Below are 27,319 nucleotides of genomic sequence, written 5' to 3' on the forward strand. Positions count from 1 at the left end.
GATTGTTCCAATGAAATATGTCAGCTGCTACTGTTGACCAAGGTAATTTAGGAATTTGGCTTAGATGAAGTGGCTCTTTTTGAAAATGTGGTTTAGTACTGTTGCATACTGAACAAGACAAAAGCACTTTTTCAATGTCTTTCGATAGAGAAGGCCAAAATATTAGTCATCTCAACCTTCTTTTGGTAGAATTGGAGCCTGGGTGGACATGGTGCAAAATCTGAATGTATTCATGTTGTAAGGAAGTAGGAACAATAACTTTTGGATCTTTGAAAATGATACCATTTTCCATCAGCATCTCATCTCTGTATGGAAAGTAAGGTTGTACTTCTGGCAGTACACAGGATTGCTTTGACAGCCATCCTACATTGATGAAATGGTTGAGCTTTTGCAAAATTCGATCAGTTTTTGTATGATCTCTTAGCCCCTCAAATCTCATGGTAGAAAAATTATGCACTTCCATGACATCAGTCAAAATTCTATACATCAAGCTGTTATGTGGTATTTCTGGGTGATCTGGATAAAGTATCAGCTAGATAAAGAAGTTTGCCTTTTGTTTAGACCATTTTTAAATTATACTTTTGCAATTTGAGCATCATTCTTTGTAGTCTTGCAGGAGCTGAATGCATAGGCTTCTTTCAAATAGTGACTGGAGGTTGATGGTCAGCTTCTATCTGGATAGCTTGACCATAAATAAAATCATGGAACTTTGAACATGCAAACACAATTGCCAAATGTTCCTTCTCAGTTTGAGCATATTGCATTTCAGTTTGGGTAAGAGTTCTAGGTGCATATGCAAAAGGTCTGCCCTGTTGAAGAATAACTGCACCAAGACTTTGAAGCATCACAGAAAATAACTATTGGTTTGCGGACATCACAGTACCTTAATGTAGGCAGGTTGGCAATTTGCTGTTTGAGGTTATCAAATGGTCTCTGGTGTTCTAATCATGACCAGGCAACATTTTTGTGTGTCATATCTCTTAAAGGTGCTGATAACTCACTAAAGTTAGAGATAAATTTGCCCAAATAGTTAGCCATACCAAGAAAATGCTGTAGGGCTTGGGCATTGTCTTGAGCTGGCATCTCAAGAACAGCTACTTGTTTTGAAGGGTCTGGTCATAAGCCTGTACTGGTAAATAAATGACCTACATAAGTAACTTCTGGTAGTCTGAATTTACACTTCAGGGGATTGAGCTTTAAATTCACTTCACGTGCTCTGTCCAGACCTTTCCTGAGATTTCTGTCATGCTCTGCTTCACCATTGCCTCCAGCCAGTAAATCATCAACTGTTATTGCACATGGGTAGCCTGAAAAAAATTTGCTTCATTGCATGCTGAAAGACTTCCTGGGAGAATTTATTCCAAAAGGCCTCCTGAGGAATCTGTATCTACCTAATGGGGTACTGAATGTAGTCAGTAGTGAAGATTTGTGATCAAACATCACTTGCCAAAATGAACTCTTTGCATCTAAGACAGAAAAAACAGTGGCATTTGGCATGAAAGAGGAAACCTCCTCAACTGTATGCATAGGATGATGAGACCTTTTTAATGCCTGTTCAAGTCTCTTGGGTCAATGCATATTCCGATTTCATCTGAATTTTTCTTAAGAGCAGCTATAATGGAAGACACCCACTCAGTTGGCTCTGTGACTGGACAACCCACACCTTGCTGTACCATTTTGTCTAACTGTACCTTGACTTACAGCTGAAAGTTTGCCCAGCTTGTCACTGAAAACATCAGCATACTCTGAGAAAATAACATCCATAAAGCTGGAACTGGGACATGTGCTTACATGATGGAGATCTTTTGTAAAAGAAAGAAGTTTCATTCTCAAACTGTCTCTGTGTAGAATGAAAGCACTACTGAGCCTTTGGTTTGAATCTCTTCTCCTCCATAAGCAACAAGCTTTGCACAATTGGCCAAATTAAGTTGCTCACCAGTCCTCACTTTAGCAAATGTTTCTGCTGACATTACATTACACTTTGAACCAGTGTCTACTTTAAGCTCTGTGGGTTTGCCATTGATCAGGACAGTATAAAATACTTCATTCTTTGCCAGCAAATCTACTGCATTAACCTTTTCACCAACCACTGATACACCATCTACATAGAAAGTAGGGTTGCAGCTTTCTACATGATCAACTTGCTTTTTTGAGTGACCTTTCTTAATAACTGAATGAGGCTTGCTTAATTTACAAAACTTTTGAAAGTCATTCCATTTTTTACACTTGTGGCATTGCTGACCAAGTGCTAAGCACTTCTCTCTTCTAGACTCATGACTGGCACCACAATTACAACAGTTAACAATAAGACTTGACTTGAGTTTTTTTTGCTTCACCCTTATACTGCACTGAACATGCCTTCTTTACTGATCTAGTCTTGGAACTTGCCAGAAAGCTACGGCTCCTCCCAGGTAGACCCTCAGGGGTTGCAGCTGCCATGTGCTTAGACCTGTTTCTGCTTACCATGTGTTGCATGCTATCTACGCTTGCTCTAGAGGCTATTGAAACTATGCTCTTATCACTTGCAAGCATACCTGTGTGCCTTTATGTGAGTTCATGGATTTGACAAATCTCTTTGGCTTTGTTTAACGTTAAATCACTGTTACAAAGCAAAATCTTTTTCACTGCAGCACTATTAACACCACACACAAGCCTGTCCTTTATTAACTCATCTTTCAAGTCACCAGATCTGCATGTTTTGGCCTTATTTCTCAAGCCAGTGATATAAGTTGCAAAAGTTTCACCTGGCTTTTGGTTTCTTGTATAAAATATGTACTTCTCTAATATAACATTTGTCTAGGGGTTGTACATTTCTCTGAATTCATGTTTTAAGCACTCAGGGTCTTCCCTTGATTCAGCCGGTATGACAATATAGTGGTTTTCCCCCTCTCCTGCATATACTGCTGGTGCATACACAAATGAGCACTCTCTTTCAACAGCCTCTGACCCAGCTAAGTTAAGCAAAACAAATGCCCTTGTATGTGCATGTTTGACAGAAAAAGCTGCTTGTATGAAAATATCACATTCCTGCTCAAATGCTCTCCAATATTATGGTATATTATGATCAACCACAAGTGGACTGGGTCTGCGAAATGCCTCTGCCATATCAACACACAGTAGTGAAGGTGCTTGAAATTATGTACAAACCTACATATATATATATATATATATATATATATATATATATATATATATATATATATATATGGGTTCCCTACGTTACACTGACAGCTCGGAAGATCGACACGCAAAACACTGCCAGAAGAACGAAACCTCAAAAACATGAAAGTTCAGATGCCTGACAAACCACAATCCCGACACTGAACAAAACAAAAAGTTCACTGTTACACACAACACAAGCACACCAACAACCTAAAAATCTACACTACACGTTACACAAAACTATCTATGCACTAACCTTAACTCAAACCCTAACCCTAAGGTCTGTAACTATCGCACTCACCTTACCCGCTCCCTAACCCTAAGGTCCGTAACTATTGCACACTCACCTTACCTGCTCCCTAACCCTAAGGTCCGTAACTATCGCACACTCATCTTACCCGCTCCCTAACCTTGAGGTCCCTAACTATCGCATACTCACCTTACCCGCTCCCTAACCCTAAGGTCCCTAACTATCATGCACTCACCTTACCCGCACCCTAACTCTAAGTCCCTCACTATCGCACACTTACCGGTTCACGCTCACAAGTTACCCCTGTAGGTGTTTTCGCTGTCGGGATTACGACTTATCGGTCATCTGTTTCGTCATTCTTCTGGCGTTTTTTATATATATATATATATATATATATATATATATATATATATATATGCCAGAACTTTATGCCGGTACTTGTAGTTATGCCCAGTACCACAACAAACTCTTTGAAATAACTGCATTTTGCCAAATAAATTTCCGTAGCACAAGAACACTCTGAAATCACTGTACTTTGTGAAACCACTCCTTATCAGTGTAAGAAGTACTTCAAAATTACTGTACTTTGCAAATAAACTGTACAGCGGAAGAAGCTCAGAGTAATAAACACTTTGAAATGAATGGACTTTGCAAATAAACTGTACACAGCACAAGAACCTTTCCAAAATGGCCGTACTTTGTGAAATAACTCTGTACAAAGTCAGAAACAATTTGAAATGGTGGCACTCTGCGAATAAATGTACACAGCACAAGAAACTTTTTTAAAATAGCTGTGCTTTGACTGCACTTTGCAATAAAACTGTACTTTGCACCCAGCAAACTCTTTGAAATAATTGCACCGTAATAAATCACACACTCTGCAAACACTTTGCACACTCTGAGATACTTCGAACAACTCTATTTGTGCTTTGAATGGCTTCAGTCAATGTGAAATAGTAGTTTGTGCCCAGATATGGTCTTTTGCTAAAAAACATGCAGTTGCCTTGCTCTTTAAGCTTAGTTTGTCCTTTTATTGTGCTCGTTATGTCCTTTCAATCTCTTATCATGCTCTTTATACTTTTCTTGTGCCTGTTTTACTTTAAACATGCTCGTTATGCAAACCAAAGGTAATTTTGAGCCCCATATGAATATCTCTGCTAGTTTTATCAAATACTGTGGTTTTGAACATTTTGTTTAATTAATAATGTGTTTTGTGCCTTACAAGTGGTCTGTTTCATTTTCTTTGTCAAATAAATCATTTGTGCAAGTTTTGGTTACCTTAAGTTCATTTCTGTTCCTTTTGTTTGTCTGAGCACTGTTTCACTCTACCAGCTTAATCTGCCTTCACCTTCAACTCTGCTCCTCATGGCTTGATACCTGATACCATGTTGCTTGTCTGGTCAGGATAAAACAGGCAAGTGGTTGTGGGTTCAGTTCAAGCAACTTTATTACACACAAACACATCATGAATGAGGCTTTGTAATTTAAACTTAAATAAACTTATAAACAGATTGACTACCACACTCATACATGTTAACACTCTGGCTGTTCTCTCAAAATGGCACTGCTGCCTGCACGTGCTCACTATTAATATGCAAGTGCTTATGTCTGGAAATACTTCTTAAAGGTACATACACTCAATCTGTTCTACATGTACTATGTAACTTGTCCTAGATGTACATTCAGTGTTTCTGCAAAACAATATATGTCATCATGTATTGTTTTACTAAACATGCATTTCTAAACTGTATCACATATTTATTTTAGATAGAGCTTATCTAAGACAAACTGTTCAAAATATTAAGAAATTTGATGTAAAACATAAAATGTTTGTAATTTCTTAGAAAAATTATGAATACCCAATTAAAAGACATATTTGTAATCAGAAAATCTTAACATAAGCCCAGCCTGTTACAATTGGCCATAAAAGGTCAAAGGTTTAGACTGCTAGTTGCTTTCAAACTAACAAGTATGACAGTTCTGAAATAATGTTTCCGTATTGCAAATAGTAAAACAGAATTGCTGTTGAATACTTAACCAGTAAAAATGTCACCTGCTTTTCTTATAATGTCAGTGTTATTTCTTAAAAGTATCATTTCCATGACACAACTAAGGTATGAGGTATACTTTTTCTGCTATTTTTTAGGTTCCAGAAAGAAACTAAAACCACAAACTGGGATGTCTTCAAGGAGGCAGCCATGATGAACAATCTGGTGAACACAGATAAATATACTGAGACAACTATGGCTTACATATCCAAATGCATGGAGATGTAATGAACATCAAAAATATTAAAGTAACAGCCAACCAAAAAACATGGCTAAACAGCAAGGTGTATGAGTTGCTGAGGGCAAGAAAAAAGAAGTTATGTCCTTACTATAACTTTCCATCAGTGTTGTCTTCTTCATTCATTCTTGTCAGATGGGTTTGGTTCCAACCTTCCAGAACCAACTCGGCTGTTATACAGCTTGTGCCAGCCAAAAAACTCTCGAGCTAAGGCTCTACCCATAATGTCCCTATTAATTACCTCAGATAGAGTTTGCAGCCTAGTATAGAAAAGACAGAAGCCCTGTTAAGGTATAACCCTATAACCTCCTAGAACAAGGTCCATTCCTGCAGAAGTCTCTCAGAGGGGCAGGAGGGTGGGATGTCAAGAATGAATGAAGATCGACAACATAGATGGAACGTTATGGGAAGGAAATAACTTCTTTATCTGATGTTGTCAGTCTTCATTTATTCTTGACAGATGGGGCAGAGTCCCCAGCTCCTTTAGATCCTGGGCAGCCCTAAGGAAGGATATTCCTGAGTACCATAGAGCCTAAGGATGCTCTTCCCCTGGAGACTATATCTAATTTTTAATGAGTGATAAAGGTGTGAGGAGTAACCCATGTTGCAGCTGCACATATTTCTTCCATAGAGGCCTTGGCATAAAAGACAGCTGAAGTGGAAACAGATCTGGTGGAATGCACTCTAACCAGAGCAGGTAGTTTGAGTTTAGTCTGATTGAAGACAAAGGTGACACAATATCTAAGCCATCTTGATAAGTTAACTTTTGATACTGGGTTACCCAATCCGGGTCCTATAAAAGATAGAAATAATTGGTCCGATTTTCTAGAAGATTTTGTTCTGTCCAGGTAAAAATTTAATTGTTTGTGGATGTTCATCAAATGTAAACAATATTCACCTTTGTTTGAAAAGTATGGAAAGAAGACTGGCAAATCTATTAGATTCTGATACCATTTTGGGGAGGAAGGATGGGTCGGTTCTTAGTGACACTGTCTCCTTGTGAAATATGATATAAGGATGCCTTACACATAAAGCTTGTAATTCGGAAATTCTCCTGGCAGACATGATAGCCATCAGGAAGAGGGTTTTCCAAGATAAAAATCTGAGTTGCAAGTAGCTGCTGGCTAAAAGGGCTGTCAAACTAGGCACTGTAAAACTAGAGTCAAATCCCATAACGCTATAGGATCTTTGAATGCAGGTTTTAGATGTAAAGTGCCTTTAAGAAAAATTTTGCATAAATGATGAGACATTAAGGAATGATCATCAAATCTGTTATGAAAATTGGAAATAGCTGCTAACTGAACCTTAATTGTGGAAGTGGAGGCTCCTGATTCAAATAAGGATGCTAAATATTCCAGGAACATAACAACTGATGCTAAAAAGGGGTCTATGTTGTTGGTACAGGCCAAAATCGAAAATCCTTTCCATTTTCTAAGGTAAAGTTTCCTAGTGGATGGTTTATGGGAAGCCAGAAGAATCTTTTGTACTGAAAAGGGTAAGTTATTCTGCCTGGCAATTACTGGAAGTGGAGATACCAAGCCATCAGCTTCAGATTTTGGAGACTGGGATGCACCAAGCCCTGTGGGTGAGACAGCAGGTCTGCAGCTGGGTCCAGAATCCAAGAGCAGTGAACCAGATGAGGCCAAAGGAAGGGGAAATAGACTTGGCAGGGGGAATAGAATAAGAATTACTTTGCTTCTCAAACTTTGGGCTTTCTTCAAAAACTGAGGAATCAGTGGCGCAGGGGGAAAGGCATAAAGTAGTCCTGGGGCCAGTTGAGGAGAAGTGTGTCTATCGGGGACTCCCTGTAAGGGGGAATTAGGGCAAAGTAGCTGCTGCATATCTTGTTTATCATAGAAGCAAACAGATCACAGCAAGGCTGGCCCCAATGACAACAGATCATCATCACTATGTAGTGGTTGAGAGACTACACGTGAGGCAGGAGGATGCATCTGCTCAATTTGTCCACAATCATGTTGGAGTTTTCCAGGATAAGCATTGCTATCAGAAAGTGGTTGGAAGCAATAGCCCATTGCCAAATCCTGAGGGCTTCCTGACATGGTGGGTAGGATCTGGTTTCCCCAAGCTTGTTGATGTATCAGACTACCAAGATGTTGTCTGATTGCATTGCAACTGTCCCTGAAGGAAGGACATTCTGGAATGCTTGCAATGCTAAAAGTACTGCCCTCAATTCTTGGATGTTGATGTGCAAATTGGCCTCTTGCGGGGACCAAGTGCCTTGAATAGTAGTTTCCAGATAATGCCCCCCACCCTTTCTGGCAAGTGTCCGTGGTCACTATGGCTTTGGGCAGAGAGGAAGAAAAGGTGCAGCCCCATAGATTTTCTTCTGACTTCATCCACCAGAATAAATCCTTTTTGCAGCAATTTATCAGAATTGGAGAAGACATCGGATGAGTTAAAATCGACCATTTGAATACTAAGAGCCATTGAAGTAGCCTCATGTGGTATCTTGCCAGAGGTACTAAGGTTATAGTTGCTCCCATGGTTCCCAGAGTTTGAAGTAACAGGTGAGCAGGAACTTTGTTTTGGGAAATGATTGCTTGAACTTGTGAACTTAGCTTTATCAGCCTGTGAAGGGGGAGGGAGGCTATACAAGAATCTATATTTAGTCTTGCTCCTATGAACTCTAGATTTGTGTAGGAGTCAACTGTGACTTTTCCTTCTTGACTGAAATGCCTAGTGCATCAGCGAGATGCAGCACGAAGTCTGTGGAGTAAAGCAGTAGATGCCTGGAGGGAGCAGTGAGGAGCCAGTCATCTAGGTATGGAAACATTCAGAATCCTTGTAGTCCCAAGTGAGCTGTTACCACTACCATGCATTTGGTGAGCACCCTGGGTGCTGTGGTGAGACTGAAGGGCAGTGCTCAGAATTGGTAATGACTGGCTCCTAGCCAGAAGTGGAGATATCTTCTGGAGTGTTTGTCCATCTTTATGTGGTAATATACATCCTGAAGATCTACAGAGCACATCCAATCATTCTTCTCCAGAAAGGGAAGAATAAACTAAACTGCAACCATCCAGAATTTTGTGTGTTGTACAAATCTGTTTAGTAGGATGAGATCTAGAACTGGTCTCCAGTCCCCTGTCTTTTTTGGTACTAAAAAGAATCTTGAGTAAAATCTGGACCCTATTTGATCTGGTGAGACTTCTTGGATGCCATTGTTTTGGAGCAACTTTTGAATTTCTACTGCTGCTAGATTCTTCTGACTGGGTGGAACATTGGGGATTCACTTTTGGAACTATAGTAAGTGACTGAAGGGAATGTGGTAACCTCTAGTAATAATTCTCTTCACCCAAGTATCTGAGGTTATCATGAGCCAGGCTGAAAATCTTCCCGTACTGCTTCCAGAGGTAAGCAATCGGGTGACCATTCAGGAGCGCTAGTAGGGTTGTCCAGAAAAGGAATATCTGTTGCCCTGATAATGCAGACCCCCTCTGCCACAGGGAGGGCATCTTCCAGTGGAGTTCCCCCCCTCTGCACTGGGGGAAGTACTCACCATGTCTGTCACGAAAAGACCCTTGGGATTTCTTGAACCACATTTTTTCACTCCTCTGATTTCTAGAATAGGATCTTTGAGGAGTAGAAAAACAAACTCCCACAGCAAAAAGTGTCTTTCAGACTTTTTCACACTTGGCTAGTGTGTCTCTAACTTCAGGGTCAACAAAGAGGAACTGTCAACAGGAGCATTGACGAAGGAAGACTTGAAAGACTCTGCGAAGACACACAAGCACATCCAAGTGTGGTGCTTTATGGCAATGCCTGCACCCACCGCCTTAGATGTCCCTTTGGCCACATGAGCAATGAGCTGCATGGTAGAGTTTGAGATATACTCCAGGGTAGCAAGATGTAAGGCAACTTTATTCCGAACCTCATCAGACACAGCTCCTGCAAGGGTGTCTGAAAGCTCAGTTATCAGATCCCTTTGGATTCTAGTAAAGTGTGCCAAGAAATTCAGGGACCTAATAGGGAAGGTCGATGATGCAAAGACCTGCTTCCCAAATCTGCCCATTGTCCTAGACTCTTGGTTAGGAAGATGGACAGTAGAACTCTCCTCTTCGAGTTCCTTTTTGGTGGCTGCTTCCACCACCCCGGCATCTACTGATAGACCCTTTTTTCTAATGAGGCTGGTCTTCTGGGGCTGTCAAAATTTTATCTGGTCTCTGGGCAATGAGTTCTATGGAATCAGGAGCCTTCCACGCTCACTGAACAATCAGCTTAACTAGATCATCAGCATGTGGGGTCACCCAGGAAGTAGATGGGTAGGCACAAAAAGCTTGCCAGAACACAGATTCCTCAGAGGATGGGGTTTCCAATCACCCCTCTGTTTCAGGATTTCTAGGATGGATCTGAAGGCGACATCTTTAGGGGGTGACTGGGGGGGAACCCTCCCCTTCATCATAATCTGTCTTCCATGACAGATTTTTCTGGTGAATCAATATGCTTCCTCTTACAAGTCCTTTTACAGGGTGGTTGATAAGTGAGAATTTCTGAGGAAGACTCAGAAGAGAAGGGACCATAAACAGGAATGTCTTGCAGCTCCTGTGCCTACTGTCTCAAGTGATTGTGACAGCTGCATGCCAGAGGATACATAAATGTGACACTCCAACATACTAGGAGCCAGCTAGGAACCTCCTGAGACTAAAGCTCTCTCCATGATATGGAAGGCAGGCCCACCTGAAGAGGGATGGGATCCCAGAACTGAAAAAGACAACCTCAGAACTGGGGTCATACCCTGCTCTGATGAGCTGTCACCCAGAACAGGAGCTGGGGGAGGGTTCAAAATTGCTATAGTGTCCTGGGAGGTATAAAAGTCTCAGCTTTCAGCACTCTAGGTTGCTGTGCGGAGGAGGAAGCTGGAACAAAATCAGATGTGAGTGAAGTTGGTGCAGAAGAAATTGTTGGTGCTGAAGAGGTCATTGGAGCCGAAGCAGTGGTCTGCGTCGAAGTTGTCAGTATTGGTACAGTAACCGTCGGTACTGATGAAGACTGAACCATCGATACTGAAGGTCATTTTCTAGTCATTTTAGATACCTTTGTTCTTGGTTCCAAAGACACATACAGAACTGGCAATTTGTATGATTTTAAGTCTTGTGCCGATGGTGAGTTCGGCACAAAATGGCTTTTCTTTTTACGGTCAGGTTTTGACAATTTAGATGTCTAAGGCTTAGAGAGGGCTTCTTCAAAGGAGCATTTTAGCAAGCCTTTCAAAATAAGTTTATTGCATCACTCTTACATGCAGTGACTAGCTGGTGCACACCCAAACAGTATGCACAGGAAAGATACCCATCTGGACTGGATATCTTTCTGCCACAGTCTTGACATTGTTTAAATCCAAATGTCCCTTTTTTTATCCACCATATCAAGTTCACACACACACACACACACACACACACACACACACACACACACACACACACACACACACACACACACACACCAGACAGATGAAGAAGGCAGAGAAAAAAATTTAAACTAAAGGCCTACCAACATTAGTTTACAAAAAGTTACCTAAAAGGGTAGGGAAAGGAAGAGAAGGGATACCAATGATGGTATCAAAGAGTTATCAAAAAGTAAAAGGAAATAGGGGGGAAAAACAACTTACCAAAGATGGTAACGAGAAATAACGTTAGGTAAAGGGGGTGGGTAGATTAATACGGAAAGCACTTACACACTCAAGAAAATAGAAAAAGTGTCAAATATACTAATACAGACAGACTTTAGCAAAAATCGCTAATAGAAAAAAAAGAAGGTATGTTCTTAAAATAAAGTTCCATGTGCATTGTCCATCTCGTCCTTTATTCTCACTTGTGGGGTCGGATCCATCTTGGCCAATCCTCCAGCTCAAGGTCTTCAGCAAAGCTCGTGGGCCTTTTTCTTTACCCATAATGCATTCCTGTATTGACCTCAGATCTTGTTTGCCCCCCAGCAAGACATGGAGAAGAACTTACATAGTAGCAATTTCCAGATGTGTGTGTGTGTGTGTGTGTATATATATATATATATATATATATATATATATATATATATATATATATATATATATATATATATATATATATATACTATAAATTAGAACCAGACTGGAAAGGTATATTCTCAGAGGCTATATGGCCCTGATGAATCCATATTGTGTTATCAAGTCTACCAGGAGTATAGGCAGGAGAAGGAGGGAGGGTTGTGAGACTAAATGACGAGACGGACAACACACATGAAATGTTATGGTAAGAAAATGACTTCTTTATGTGATGTTGTCAATCTCGCCTTTATTCCCACTTGTGGGATCATGTCGCAAGCAACTGAACTCTTGGGTGGCTCATGGGAGAATATTCCTCAGAACCATAGAACCAAAGGAGGCTCTACTCTTAGAAGCCAGATCCACTTTGTAATGTGTAATAAAGGTATAAGGTTTTGCCCAAGTAGCTGCAGCACAGATATTATCCAGTGGTAATTTAGTGTAGAAAAGCTGCAGACATGGCCACTGATCTAGTGAAATGAGCTTTAACAACATTTGAGAGGGCTCTGTTTTTACAGTTGTAAATGTGGGATATGCAAAATGCTAGCCATCTAGATAATGTGACTTTTGAAACCAGTTAACCTTTCCTTGTGTCAGAATATGAGACAAAAAACTGAACTGATTTTCTGAATTCTGAAGTTGTTTAAATAGAAATGTAATTGTCTATGAACATCTAGGAGATGCAAGGAATACTCTCCTTTATATTGGAAGTTGAGAAAGAAAACTGGAAGTTCTGTAGACTGGTTAAGGGTATTTTTCATCAAAACCTTAAGTAGAAAGTATGGATTAGTGCATAACACCCTGTCTTTGTGAAAGATTAGATGTGGAGGTTTTGTAGATAAGGCCTGCAACTCAGATACCCTTTTGGCTGAAGTAATAGCCGCCAGCAACATTAATTTTCCAGGAGAGATATTTCAGGCCACGTGTGGCTGAGTGCTCAAAGGGGGGAATATATAATATTGGATAAAATGAAATTGAGATCCCAATGGGACACTAGATTTTTATATGGAGGTCTTAACAAAACAGTGCCCTTCAAAAAAAGCTCTGCAAAGTCTGTGTGACATGATAGGATGGTCATTTTCTCCTATATGAAAATTAGAGATTGCAGCTAGTTGAACTTTAACTGAAGCTGCCGCTGCTCCATCATTGAAGATCTCTGACAGAAACTGTAAAACAGAATGAACTGATGCTGCAAAATGGGTCTATTTTGTTACAGTTTGCACATATAACAAACTTCTTCCATTTTCTTTTGTAAAGTTTCGAATAGATGTTTTATGAGATGATAAAATAATATTTTTGACTGGGGAAGAGAAGGATGGAAATCTGGCAATTAGGGGATCTGGACCAGCCAAGCTGTCAACTTCAGGGTGTCTAGGTTGGGTTGAACCATTCCCAGTGGGTGTGTCAGAAGGTCTGGAAATGTGTCCAGAATCCAAGGTTTGTCTAGAAGATGAGGCGGAAGAAAGGGAAGAAGATCTGACGAGGCCAGTATGGATCAATTAGGATAATGGTTGTTTCCATGAAACTCACTTTCTGTAGAAACTTTGGAATTAGAGGAATTGGGGGAAAAGCATAAAGAAGTCCCGAGGGCCAGTAGTGAATAAGTGCATCCCTTGGTGACTCCCCCATAGAAGGGATCAGGGCGAGTAGTTGTATTTGGCATTTATGGATGATGCAAAAAGGTTGCAGCCAGGTTGGCCCCATTTGCAGAAGATCACGTCCATAACTTTCTGATTGAGGGACCACTCATGCAGCCATAGAATGGCTCTGCTCAGTTTATCTGCAATGGTGTTGGATTTCCCCAGGATGTGCATTGCTATTTGAAAGTGGTTGCAGCCTACCACCCAATGCCAGACCCTGATAGCATCTCAACAAAGTGGGTATGATCTGGGTCCCCCCTGTTTGTTTATATACCATACTACAGACATACTGTCCATCTGTATTGCAATCATTCCTTTAGGAAGAGAGTCCGGGTATGCTTGCAATGATATAGCACTGTTCTCATCTCTAGGACATTTATATGCAAGTGAGCCTCATGATCTTGCTGGATGCCTTGAACTGTCTTCCCAAGAAAATGCCCCCCCCCACCCTATCTGGGAAGCATCTATGGTCACTGTGGCCAGAGGCTGAAGAGGAATGAAAGGATAGCCTCAAAGTACTGAACGTGAGTGAATCCACCACTGAAGATCTTTATTGCAGGCATTGGTTATCATGATTTTGTAAGACATTGGAAGTTCTAAGACTGACCACTGAGCAAACAGCATCCACTGGAGAACCCTCATGTGGAGACGAGCTAGGGGAATTAGTATGATAGATGCAGCCATTTTCCCTAGGACCTGGAGAGCTAGTTTTGCAGTGGCTTTGAACTTCTTTATTAGAATTCTGACAAAATGACAGAGGTCATCTACCCAGTCTTGTGGAAGTTTTGCTATTTGAGTGGTAATGTTTATCTCTGCTCCCATGAACAGTAAACTTTGTGATGGTTATAGTGCAGGTTTTTTGTAATTGAAGGTAATGCCTAGAGAGGAGCAGAGTTGAAGGATATAATTCCTTGATTGGAGTAGATGATGCCTGGTTGGGGGGGTTATGAGTCAGTCATCCAGGTATGGAAACACGTGGAATCCTTTGTGTCTCAGGTGAGCTGCTACTACTGCCATACATATGGGGAACACTCTCGGGTTGTAGTAATACCAAAGGGCAGAGCTCAGAACTGGAAGTGACTGGCTTCTAGCTGGAAGTGCAAGAACCTCCTGGACCCCCTGTCCATTTGAATATGGTAGTGTGTGTGTCCTGAAGGTCTGCAGAGCAAATCCAATTGTCTTTTTCCAGAAACGGCAGTAGCATCTGCAGTGTCATTATCTGGAACTTTGTCTTCTTTACTGATTTATTCAGATTGATGAGATTCAAAATGGGCCTCCGGTTCCCTGTTCTCTTCGGAAATAAAAAGAATTTTGAGTAAGTTCCATATCCCCTCTAGTCTGCGGGGACTTCTTGGATGACTCTTTTTGTTAGTAACTTTCAAATTTCTATAGTTGCTTGTTCCTTTTGACTGGGTGGAACATCTGTAACCACTTTGTTTCTGGGGATAGAAAGAGAGAAGGGGATGATGAACCTCTGGATATTATGTCCTGCACCCATCTGTTGTTTGTTATCTTTAGCCAGGTTTCTAGGTGCAAGGACAATCTCCTGCAGAGATGAGCAATCGGGCACTCCATCAGGAGCACTGGAAAGGTCACCCAAAGAAAGATTCTCTGGATTCTTGGTTTTGCGGGCCTCCTCTGCCACAAGGGTGGTGTCTTCTGTTATTGTTTCCCCTCGGCCTCTGGGGGAACATTCACACTGTGTGTCTTGATAAGACCTCTGAGATTTTCTGAACAACATTTTCCCACTGCTTTTTTGACCCTTGGGAAAGGGTCTAGTAGGAGTGGAAAAACGTACCCCAATGGCAGACAAGGTATTTCCCTATTGTTCACAGCTAGTGAGCATTTCCTTCACTTTGGGCCCAAAAGGAGAGGAGCTGTCAAAAGGGGAATCAATGAAGGAAGACTTGAAGGGCTCAGCAAACTGCAAAGATGCATCCAGGTCTGCCTCCTAAGAGATACATGAGTCTGCTGCCCTACTCCTTCCATCTGCTACATAAGAAATGAGTCTCATGGCCAAGTTAACAACTGAATTCAAGGTAGCAAGCTGAGCATTGACTTTCTCTACCATTGCATCAGCTACAGCTCCTTGGATGGAGTCTGATAATTCTTTAATCAGGTCCCTCTGCAGTCTAGTGAAGTGAGTGAGATAATTCAGAGATTGCAAAGCAAAGGTCACTGATGAGAATATGCGCTTCCCATACATATCCATGGTCCTAGAATCCTTATTAGGAGGATGGATAGAGGTAGTCATCTCAGAGTGTTCCTTTCTAGTGGCCACTGCCATGACCCTACACCCTTTGTGAGAAAACTTTTTTCTTTTGGGCCAGTGATGTATTTATTTGACCTGCTAGGAGTAGGGTCCCTGGTGTGTGGGATCTCCCAAGCCTTTTGCAAGATTAATTCAACAAGCTCATCGAAAGGAGGAGTAACCCAAAAAGTTGATGGGTGAGATGCAAAGGCCTACAGGAAGACTGACTTCTCAGCTGAAGGGGTGGAGGACTGACAGTCACCTCTCTGTTTTAATATTTCTAGGATGTCTCCAAAAGAAAGATCTTCAGGAGGTGATTGTGGGGACCCTTCTGCTTCATTGAGGTCGGTGTCAGATGTGATAGACTCTTCCAGTGAGTCAAGTTGCTTCCTCTTGCACATCCTCTTCCAACTGAACTCTTCAATGGGATACTCTGGAGAGGTTTCGGAAGAGGGGGCAGTATCATGAGGTACATCCTGAGGACTAACATCTCTGTGGACCTGTGTAGAGGGCCCATGAGAACAAAAAGACACCTCAACTGAAGACGGAGGAAGAACCAAAAAAGATTGTGTTCCAGCCTGCAAAGTAGTCAAAGCCCTCCTCATTGCCTCAAAGGCAGACCCTCTCTGTTCCAAAGAAGTCCCAAGATCCAAAAACATGTTGTTGGAGCCGAAGTTATCTCTGGAGCACAAGAGAGTAGCTCCAAAGCAGAGGTAGGAACTGAACTCACCCATGCCAAGGCCCCCAGAGGCATGGTCAGATCTGAAGAGATCCGAAAAGTCTCAGCAGACCCAACAGGGGAATGTTAGCTCCCAGAGATTTCCTGCTCCAAAGGCATGGAGACACTCGGGGCAGATGTTGGATCCAAGGAATGTATGGGTCCTGATCCCAACACAGACGCAAGCTGGATATCAGAATCTTCTGACTCCAAAGCAGGGAAGATTGGAGGAGGAGCTTTAACAGAAGAGTGGGTTTGAGTCTGACCAGATTCCTTTGGTCTCTGATCCAAAAGAAGTTTGGCCAAAGTAGGTGTCTTCAAAGGTCTCTCTACGACCCTATCCACATGTTCATCAGATAAACTCCTGGTAGACCTAGTGGACAGAGTATGTGACCTTGATGTAGCTTTTAGTGGGGAAATGAGCCGAGAAGAAATCTCAATATAAGGAGATCAGCTCCTATGTCTATGTCCATTGGAGGTAGTCGGCACCAATGAAGTTTTCCACTCTGTGGGAGTTTTGGAGCTGGGAGGAGATGTCTTCTCTGATAGAGCCTTCGGATCTTTCCATTTTGGATCCTTCTGCCTTGGCTTCAATGAAGATCTCAGCTCCGATGAAGGTCTTTTAGTTGGCTTTTCTAGAGGATCAGGAGATATAGCCTCAGAAAAAGGTGATGTCAAAAGGCCTTTCAAAATCAATTTATTCTTACATTCCATTAATGCTCACTGGTTAAAGTTGTGGCAAATGGAACAAGACTCCTGAAGATGAAGAGCCCCCAAACAATACACATACAAAGTGTATGAATCACTAAGGGGGAATCTTTTTACTGCACTTTTTGCACTTCTTGAAGCCCAAAGGCTTGCTTTCCTGTTTTGGGGACATGAATATAAGAGAGAACAGACAAGAAAAGCAGAATCATTGTAAGAAAGAGAATGCACACACACACACACACACACACACACACACACACACACACACACACACACACAAGCAGAAAACTAAAGACTTTAAACTCAGGAGAAAAAATAGAAATATAGTACTACTACTAAGTTTTTTTTTTAATGAAAGGGAAAAGAAGATAAGAAAATATACAAGATGAAGTAAGGAATGTCCTCTGACTAAAACGGATGTTCCTGGACTCCCTCTAACTTAAACAGACGTCTAATGAGAGAAAGAGCTGGGTAAAGATGTAAAATAAGGAAGTAATTTAAAGGGATTAAAACTAGAGAGAAAGATAACTTTATAGTAAAATAAAGTAGTGAAAAAAGTCTGCACTTAGCCCAGAGCTATAGCTGATGAAACCTCTTCACTGCGTGGCAAACAAGATCTAAAGTAACTAAGGGAATGAATTATGGGTAAAGAATGAGGGCCACAAGCTTTGCTGAAGACCATGAGCTGGAGAATTGGCCAAGATGGATCCAGCGCATCGGATCTGACCAAACAAGTGAGAATACAGGCGATATTGACAACATCACATCAATAATTAAGGTGCTTAGCTGAGAGTATCGGCTGACATGTCTGATTTTCAGAGCAGCAAACAAAATCTGAGGTAATGGAGACAGGGCATTGTGGGTAGAGCATTAGCTCGAGAGTTTCTGGCTAGCGCTAGCAGTATAACAGCTGAGTCAGTTCCAAAAGCTTGGAACTGAACCTATCTGTCAAGAATGAATGAATATTGACAACATCAGATCACTGCTTTCAGGGCAAAGGATAAAAAGGGTCTAAGTGTGGCAAGGGCTAATTTAAAAAAGGGTATCAAGGAGGCTAAGAGGGGGTATGGAAAGAGGATACAAGGATGCTTCAAGGATGCAAAAGATTTAAAAAGCCTGTGGCGTGGTATTCAACAGCTAAATGACTACAAGACCAAGTCAGCTCACTGCAATGGTAGCACTGAATGTCTGGACAATCTAAACACATTTTATGGCAGGTTTGAAGAGAAAAAACAACCTGAAGGCTGTAAAGCATCTCAATGACCGAAAGGAGGCAGTACTTAATTTCAATGCTGTGGATATAAAGAACCAACTGAGAAAAGTGAACCCCAGGAAGGCTGCTGGCCCTGATAACATTATGTGGAAAGTATTGAAAGGTTGTGTAGACCAACTCAGCATAGTCCTGATGGACATCTTCAATACTTTGCTTGTCCAGGAAAAAGTACCAGCATGCTCCAAAGTTGCCAACATAATCCCTCTGCTAAAAAAGGCCAATCCCACCTGCCTAAATTATTACAGGCCAGGGGCCCTTACATCAAATGTAATGAAATGCTTTAAAAGACTGGTTAAATGCATTTGACTACAGTACTACCCCAATCCTCTGACCTACTGCAGTTTGCCTACTGGGCAAACAGATCCACTGCTGATGCCATTTCGGTGGCACTTCACATTGGAGCATCTTGAAGAGAGGAAAAACTATACCAGGCTGTTGTTCATAGATTTCAGCTTGGCATTCAGTACAGTGATTCCAGTGCAACCTATAGAAAAGCTAATCAACCTTGGCATAAATAAAAGGACTGTACAACTGGATCCTTGATTTCCTGACTTGAAGACCACAAAGGACCTGTGCTGGTAACAACACTTCAGGGAGTATTGCAATCAACACTGGAGTACACCAGGGCTGTGTGCTGAGTCCTCTGCTGTTCACAATCCTTACCCATGACTGCTCTGCAAAAACTAGTAACAAGCACATCATCAAATTCGCAGATGACACCATGGTGGTAGGAGTCATAAGTGGTGATGACGAGAGTCGGTATAGGAATGAGTCCAACTCCCTGTTTGAATGGTGCACTAACAGCAATTTGGACCTGAATGTCAATGAAACAAAATAAATTATTATTGACTTTAGGAAGAGCTCTGCCATGCACCTGCCTCTCAAGATCAATTGTGAAGAAGTGGGGAGAGTCCAAACTGCAAAGTTCCTGGGGGTAGATATATCAGAGGTTCTTTCCTGGAGTACAAACACAGGCCAGCTAATTAGAAAAACCCACCAGCGACTACATTTCCTAAGATGGCTGAGAAAACCAAAGCTCTCTATGAATGCTCTAAATACCTTCTATAGAGGAGCCATCAAGAGCATTATCACCAGTAACTGCACTGTATGGTTCGGTAACAGCACAATGGCTGAAAGGAAGAAGCTGCAAAGATTAATAACAGCAGAAAGGATTGTGGGCACTAGTCTTCCTACCTTACAGGAGCTCTCTGAAATGAGATGTAAAAAGAGGTCCCGCAAAATAATGAGTGACACTTCTCATCCAGTGTATGGTTGGTTTGCTAAACTTGCTTCTGGTAGAAGGTTATGGAGTATCTGCTGCGGGACCTCCAGATTCATGAACAGTTTTTATCCAATTGCAATACGACTCATTAATATAGACGTAAATCTGGATATATCAAAACTATAGTAGATTGTTACACCCTCATTCTTTTTCTTTTTTTTTTCCATACAGTAATTTTATTTATTTATTGCATACTAAAATTGATATATTCTCATTCAAGTGCAATTCCAATCACTTCCTTATGTGCAGTATCACCCAATCTCACCTCTGTGGATAGTGTACTTTTCTTTTCATGTGTTAATCATCTAGTGGTCAGTGTTGTCCAGTGTAATAAATAGTGTACAAGCATGTGCATCAGCTACTTAAATATTTACTTTTGTACTATAGTTATTGTTTATTCTTTAATACCTATCATGTCTGTCTTTTTGTGTTTGTTTTCTCCTGTAAAAGAGATGACACACGAAATTTTGTTTAGGTAGCACTTGTATTTCTTAAATAACAATAAAGTTTCTTTAAATCTTGAATCTTTGAATCTTTAGAAGATAGGGAGCTTGGCTTAAAAACTCTGATACCACTTTAGGTATAAATGAAGGATTAGTTCTTTCTTCAGAAAAGGGGATAGGTTGTTCCACTATAAGAGTCTGTAACTCAGTTCTTGCAAAAGTCAGAGGAATTAGTAAGACTATTCTCAATGTAAATCTCAAGTCAGCCCGATGAACTGGTTTAAACAGTATGAGTTAGTTTTTCTAACATAAAATTAAGATCCTAAGTAGGAGGAGTCACCAGTTTTTTAGGAAGCTTTTAATGCAACACCCCTTTCAAAAACATTTCCACATGAGGTTGCATTGAAAGAGAAGGATCCATGGGCAGACAGGGTGAAATGGTTGACAAGTGAACCTTGATTGTGGAGTAAAACAGTCATAGAATAGTAACAACACAAATAATGAAGAATCAGAGAAACTCTAGCATTGAATGGGTGCTGGATCTTTTGTTGGCACCAACTAAAAAAACCTTTTCCATTTACCAACAAATGCTTATCTAATAGCAGGATTTTTGCCTCTTTTAATACCTGTTGCATGTCTTCTTAAGAAAGGTGATAAAAAGGTATAAAAATATTAGGAATCAGTTAGTCAGTTATAGTTATTAAGGTTGGGATGTACCAAACACCACTGGTCTCATGTGAGTAGATTCAGTCAGTGACAAGTTTGTGGTAATCGCCCCTGATCATCCTAAGAGAGAAAAACTGAGCCAGTGTTGCCAGCAACAGCTTCCCCAGAGATGGGCACAACATTCTTAATAAGCAGGGGCAATTTCCCTGGCCCTTCTCCCATGACTGACAAGACTGATTCTCCCTTGCCCACTCAGTGTTCCCCAACATCCATAGAGGATGTGGCTAACACCTGATGTATGGCAGCTGTATGGACTACACCAGTGGGATCTGAAGAACAAGATGAATGATCTGAGGAATCAGCTTTGGCCATAGAAGAATCATCCACCTGAGGATGTAGCAAATTACCAGCCAGCTGTGGTGGCAAAGGCTGCTTAAAAATCTTTTTTTTCTTTTTGTGGCTGGAAGAAGGTCCAAACAAGGGACCAGACCAGTGGTTTGTTTTATAGTTAGGCCAAAAATGGTGCTTGCTTTGCCGGGAAGCTCAGCAGCAGCAGCAGTCAGTAAAATGAGAAAGTAGCAAAACAGTAATTTTTCTCCCTGAGAAAAAGATAGTAAACAAACACTTTAAACACTTTCTCTAGCCCTGAAAAGTAAAATAAACAGTGTATCTACAGAAAAATGTAGTTTTAAACCTTTTTTACCACAAAAGTAAAATATATGCTCTCACTTGACCCCCAAAGCACTGGCGAGAAATCATTTCGCAGCACCTAGGTCCCCAAAAATTTCTTGTACTTAAAAGTACGTACAAGTCACAGGACAATCAAAAAATATTTTTCCTCACTTAAAAGTACTTGTTTCTCACAAAAAGTTACTTTTGACAAGTATTTTTTTCTCTAAAGAGAACTTATCTGCCCAGCAATAAACAGCATTAGCCAACCGTTGATTCTTGAAAGCCTACGAAGGAGCATGATTATCAGTGGCAGGAAAGCTCTGAAGGGCTTAGCACCCAAACCTGACTTTTACACAGCTCAGCTCAAGCTGACTAAAGGTTTGGGTGCATGGAAGGTGCCCTGAAGTTTTGGAAACTGGCTGGCTGTTATATCCTATGCAGGAAGGGTATACATATACACAATAATGCCAGATAATTCTTCAGGGAGGAAAGTGAAAAAAAAAGTAATACATTTAGCATTTTGGGGGTTCAAGCAAGTGTCAAACTGAAGGCCCCCTTGGCACTTCCAGTCTGCAATCACCCTGCCATTGTAACACCACCTAAGCAACCTTTAAGCTCATGATACAGAGGAGTTGCAGACTGAACTGTATCTTCAGTGCTCTTACATTATGTGCACTGCACTATGTTGACTCAGCACACAGGAGGACATTCACAGTAACTGGCATTTAGTTGCAAAGATGATACATTACAGCAACCATATGTTCAAGGTTGGCCTTAGGTAAAATGGTGCCTGCCACTGCCTACTGTTTTACTACCCCTTCTTTTCATTTGCTCCCCATAGTATGCACATTTTATTCTTTTTCTCATGTTTTGCCTTAGTTTTCAGCCTTTTCCAAGAAGTCAAAGTGTTCTATATGATGTGAAGTATGGTTTAAAAATAGAAGTTATGTTCTTACCATAACGTTCCATGTTAGTTGTCTTCTTCTCGCCTTCTTCTTGCTGGATGGGTTCGGAGCCGACCTCGGCTCCGACTCGGTCACTCTAAAGCTCGAGAGTTGGTTCCACCGGCTCGAGGCTCCCCTTATATCCCACAATGCTAGGCGAGAGTTACCTCAGATCTCGTTTGTAAGCTAACCCCAGCTTATGATAGTAACAGTATAAAACAGAATAACTATAACAGAGTCCACCTCTAACAACAGGGAGAAGAAGGGTGACCTACATCCTGAAACAAGAAATATGCATAATAGCATATAGCTAAGAAAGAGGTGGTAGAAAGAGAGGTCACGATCACAACTCCTCTAGGTCTGTCCAGGCCAGGGGGAAGGAGGGTGGGACGCAAGAAGAAGGCGAGAAGAAGACAACTAACATGGAACGTTATGGTAAGAACATAACTTCTATATGTTAAGTTGTCTATCTCGCCTTCATTCTTGCTGGATGGGACCGGGTCCCTAGCACCTTGTCCCGGGTGGCCTAACGGAACAGACTCCTGAGAACAGTGGAACCAAAATTAGCTCTATGCCTAGAAGCTAAATCCAACTTATAATGGGAAATAAAAGTGTGAGGAGTAGCCCAAGTAGCCGCTGCACAAATGGTGTCAATAGGCAGTCTGTCTTGGAAGGCTAGAGAAGTAGCCAAAGCTCTGGTGGAATGGGCTTTAGGTTTATTAGGCAGTTTTGGTGTCTAATCTCATAAACAAGGGTAATCAGAGATGTTAGCCATCTGGATAAAGATACCTTTGAAACTGGAAGTCCCTTTCTGCTTTCCGCATAGGAGACAAACAGCTGATCAGATTTTCTGAATAGTTTCGTCCTGTCCAAGTAGTACCTTAATTGACGATGAACATCCAGGTAGTGTAATTTTTGTTCAGACCTATTTGAATACTCCGCGAAAAAGACAGGAAGGTCAATGCATTGGTTTAGATTTGATGTTGAAACCACCTTAGGCAAAAAGGACGGGTTAGTTTGTAAGGAAACTCTGTCCTTATGAAACACAAGGTAAGGAGAACGACAACTGAGTGCTTGAAGTTCTGAAATTCTTCTAGCTGATGTGATAGCCACCAGAAAGAGAGTTTTCCATGATAATAACTTTAAGGAACATGAAGCTGCAGGTTCGAAAGGGGAAAGAATCAAAGAAGCAAGAACTAAATTTAGGTCCCAAGGAGAAGGAGGATTTCTTACAGGAGGTCTGAGAAGAAAAACTCCTTTCAAAAAGGCTTTGCAGAGTTTGTGGGACATTAGGGCAGATTCAGAAATACCCACATGGAAATTAGAAATAGCTGCCAATTGAACCTTAAGAGTAGATGGAGATGAACCTGCATGGAAGAGTTCAGCTAGAAAATCAAGGACTAGTTGGATGGAAGCGGTGAAAGGATCTATGTCCTTTCCTTGTGCCCAATATGAGAAGCGTTTCCACTTACTCAAATAAATCTTTCGAGTGGAAGATTTATGGGAAGCTATCAAAATATCTCTAACAGAGTGAGATAATTGAGGAAGCCTGGCTACGGTTGGAAGTGGAGGAACCAAGCAATGAGGTTCAGAGAGGGGAGGGAGCGATGAAACTGACCCGACTGATGGATCAAAAGATCTGGAACTAGGTCCAGATTCCACGGTCGCTCCAAGAAATCGATGTAGAAAGGGGAACCACACTTGTCGAGGCCAGTAAGGAGCAATGAGGATCAATGAGGCCTTCTGAGCGATAGCTTTCTGTATTACTTGAGAGATCAGTGGGAAAGGAGGAAATGCATACAGAAGTCCCGGGCCAAACTTGGACTAGCGTCCCTGCTGGGTTGGCCTGGTAAAGGGAATAGAGTGAAGTACTCTCTGCACTTGCTGTTTTGGGGAGTAGCAAAAGATCGCAGCAAGGCTGACCCCACTTGAGAAATATCTCTCTCACTACAGAGTCTTTCAGAGACCACTCGTGAGGCATGAGAATAGCTCTGCTCAACTTGTCCGCAATGTGATTGGACTTCCGGGATGTGCGTTGCTATCAGAAGCGCTGAGAAGAAATCGCCCATTGCCACAGTCTGAGTGCTTCTCGACACAGGGGTATGATCTGGTTCCGCCTTGTTTGTTGATGTACCACACTACAGACATATTGTCTGTCTGGATTGCAATCGTTCCCAAGGGAAGAGAGTCTTGAAGGGCTTGCAACGCTAAAAGCACTGCTCTCATCTCCAGAACATTTATGTGCAAGTGGCATTCGTTTGGTTGCCATGTGCCCTGGACTGTCCTGCCCTGATAATGCCCCCCCCACCCGATCAGGGAGGCATCCGTTGTCAGAGTAGCAACCGGAGGAGGTGGAACAAATGGTCTCCCAACAGGAGCTGGGGAAGACATCCACCACATGAGATGCTTTTGCACGCTTGCGTGATCATAATGGTGTGAGACATTGGAAGTTCCTGGTATGACCATTGAGAAAAAGCATCCACTGAAGGATCCGCATGTGGTATCTGGCCAATGGGAGGAGAGGTATGGCCGCTGCCATGATTCCCAACACCTTTAGAACTAACCTGGCCTTGGCTCTGTTGTTGTTGAGAAGAAGAGACACCAACTTTGAATGTCTGATATCCTTTGGTTCGTTAGTGTTGCAGACATGTTTACAGTATCTAAATTTAGCCTATGTAGGTAATAGTACAACAAGGCGACAAAACAGACTTTTCGCAATTTATTGAGATACCCAGTTCTTGACAGACGCGAAAAGTGTAATCTCTGGCCATCAAAAGGAGATGCTTGGTGGGAGCTGTGAGGAGCCAGTCGTCCAAATATGGAAACACCTGGAATCCTTGTCGTCTCAGGTGAGAAGCTACCACTGCCATGCATTTGGTAAACACCCGGGGGGCAGTGGTGAGACCAAAGGGCAGGGCCCTGAATTGAAAATGACTGGTTCCCAGCCTGAAGCGGAGGAATCTTCTGGAGCGCCTGTTCATTTTTATGTGATAGTAGGCGTCCTGAAGGTCTATAGAGCACATCCAGTTTCCTTTTCCCAACAGGGGAAGAATGGATTGCAGCGTGACCATCCGAAATCTTGTTTTCTTGACTGATCTGTTCAAGATACTGAGATCCAAAATTGGTCTCCAGTCCCCTGTTTTCTTTGGAACTAAAAAGAACCTTGAGTAGATTCCGGATCCTAGTTGGTCTGCTGGCACTGGCTGAATAGCTCTTTTGCAAGCAGTTTTGAAATTTCCAAAGCTGCTATATCCCTTTGAGCGGGTGGAACATCTGGAAGGGATTTTTTTGACTGACTTGGAAAACGAAGAAAGGGAATAGAATAACCTTCGGAAATGATGGACTGTACCCATTTGTCTTGTGTCAAGGATAGCCAGGCTTCTGGGTACAGTGACAATCTTCCCCCGACTGCCTCCGAAGATGGGCAGTCGGGCAACACCTCAGGGATGCTGAAAGGGCTTATCGGAAGACGTTTCTCGATTGCCCTGGTTCTGCAGACCCCCTCTGCCTCTAGGGCGACATCTACCATTGTTGTTCCCCCCTCTGCCTCTGGCGGGGAACCGACTCTGTGATTCAGGTGAAGTCCCTTGAGATTGTTTACGGAACCACATCTTTCCCCCCTTCTGGCCTTTGGGGTAAGGCCTAGAAGGAGTGGAAAAACGGACTCCGACAGCAGAAAGGGTCTTGCCATCCGTCTCGCACCTAGTCAGGGTTTCTTTCACTTGTGGACCAAAGGGATGATCCATCAAAGGGAGTTTGTGAAAGACGTCTTGAAAGGTTCCAAAATTGCATAGCCGCATCCAGGCGTGCCTACGTAAGGCTACCCTGTTCCTCGGCTCTGCTCGCTCCATCAGCCGCATAAGAGAGGAGGCATGGAGGAGTTGGAAATAGAATTAAGGATAGCCAGCTGCGTGTTCATTTTTTCTTGGAAACCCGCAGCTGTAGGGTCCTTAAGCATTTCACTCGCTTCTTTGATAAAGTCCCTTTGAAGACGAGTGAAATGGCACAGGTAATTCAGTGAACGCATAGTAAATGTCGCTGAGGAGAACATCCGCTTCCCGTACCTATCCATGGACCTAGATTCCTTGTTAGGTGGATGGACAGGCACTGAAGGATCAGCCAGTTCCTTCTTTGTGGCAGCTACCACCATAGCATCCACAGAGACTCCTTTTGATAAAAATTCCTTGTCTGCTGGAGCTGTGATGAATTTGGAGGGTCTCCTGGGAGTGGGGTCCACTGAATCAGGAGCCGTCCATGCCTTTTAGCAACCACCTGCATGAGGGGGTCAAGGGGGACACCCAGGAGGTGGAAGGACGAGAGCCAAACGCCTCAAGATACACAGATTCGTCCTCCGAAGGGTTGAGGGCTGGCCAATTTCCCTCTGTTTAAGGATCTCCAGAATGTCTGCAAAGAGACATCTTCAGAAGGGGAACGGGGAACCCTCAGAATCATCCAGATCTGTGTCGCACGTGATAGACTCAGGTGAGTCAATGTGCTTCCTCTTGCACTTCCTCTTCCGAGGTGGCTCTTCTGCCAAATCAGGAGAGGCCTCGGAAGAGGATGAAATCCCACAGGGGCTCCTGAGGAGTTGGCTCTCTGCGGTCCGGGATGAGGGAGTGAGTCGACTTACCCTGAGGCAGCATAGAGGGAGGGGCTGACGGAGCCGACTGTGGAGTAGAGCCAGGCTCTAACACACTCCGCATGACCTCGAAAGCACCCCTGTCAGGCAGAGCCAGAGGTCCCAGCTCCGAGGAGCTAAAGACCCCCCTCGGCACCGACAGTGATGGCTCCGAGGCCGATGTCGGAGCCGAACTCACCAGCGCCGAAGCACCGAGAGGGAGAGGGGGGTCGGACAAGGGTCCGATGCCACTCACCCCCTCGGAACCGACGAGGGAAGTCCGGCACCGAGATTCCTCCATGGAAGAAAACGGAGCCGACGACGGAGCCGAAGACACTTGTCTCGGCTCCGAGGTGACCACAGTCTCGGTTC

Source organism: Protopterus annectens, chromosome 8.part0 (genome assembly GCF_019279795.1).
Source record: "Protopterus annectens isolate FY-2018-M chromosome 8.part0, PAN1.0, whole genome shotgun sequence".
NCBI lineage: Eukaryota > Metazoa > Chordata > Ceratodontiformes > Protopteridae > Protopterus > Protopterus annectens.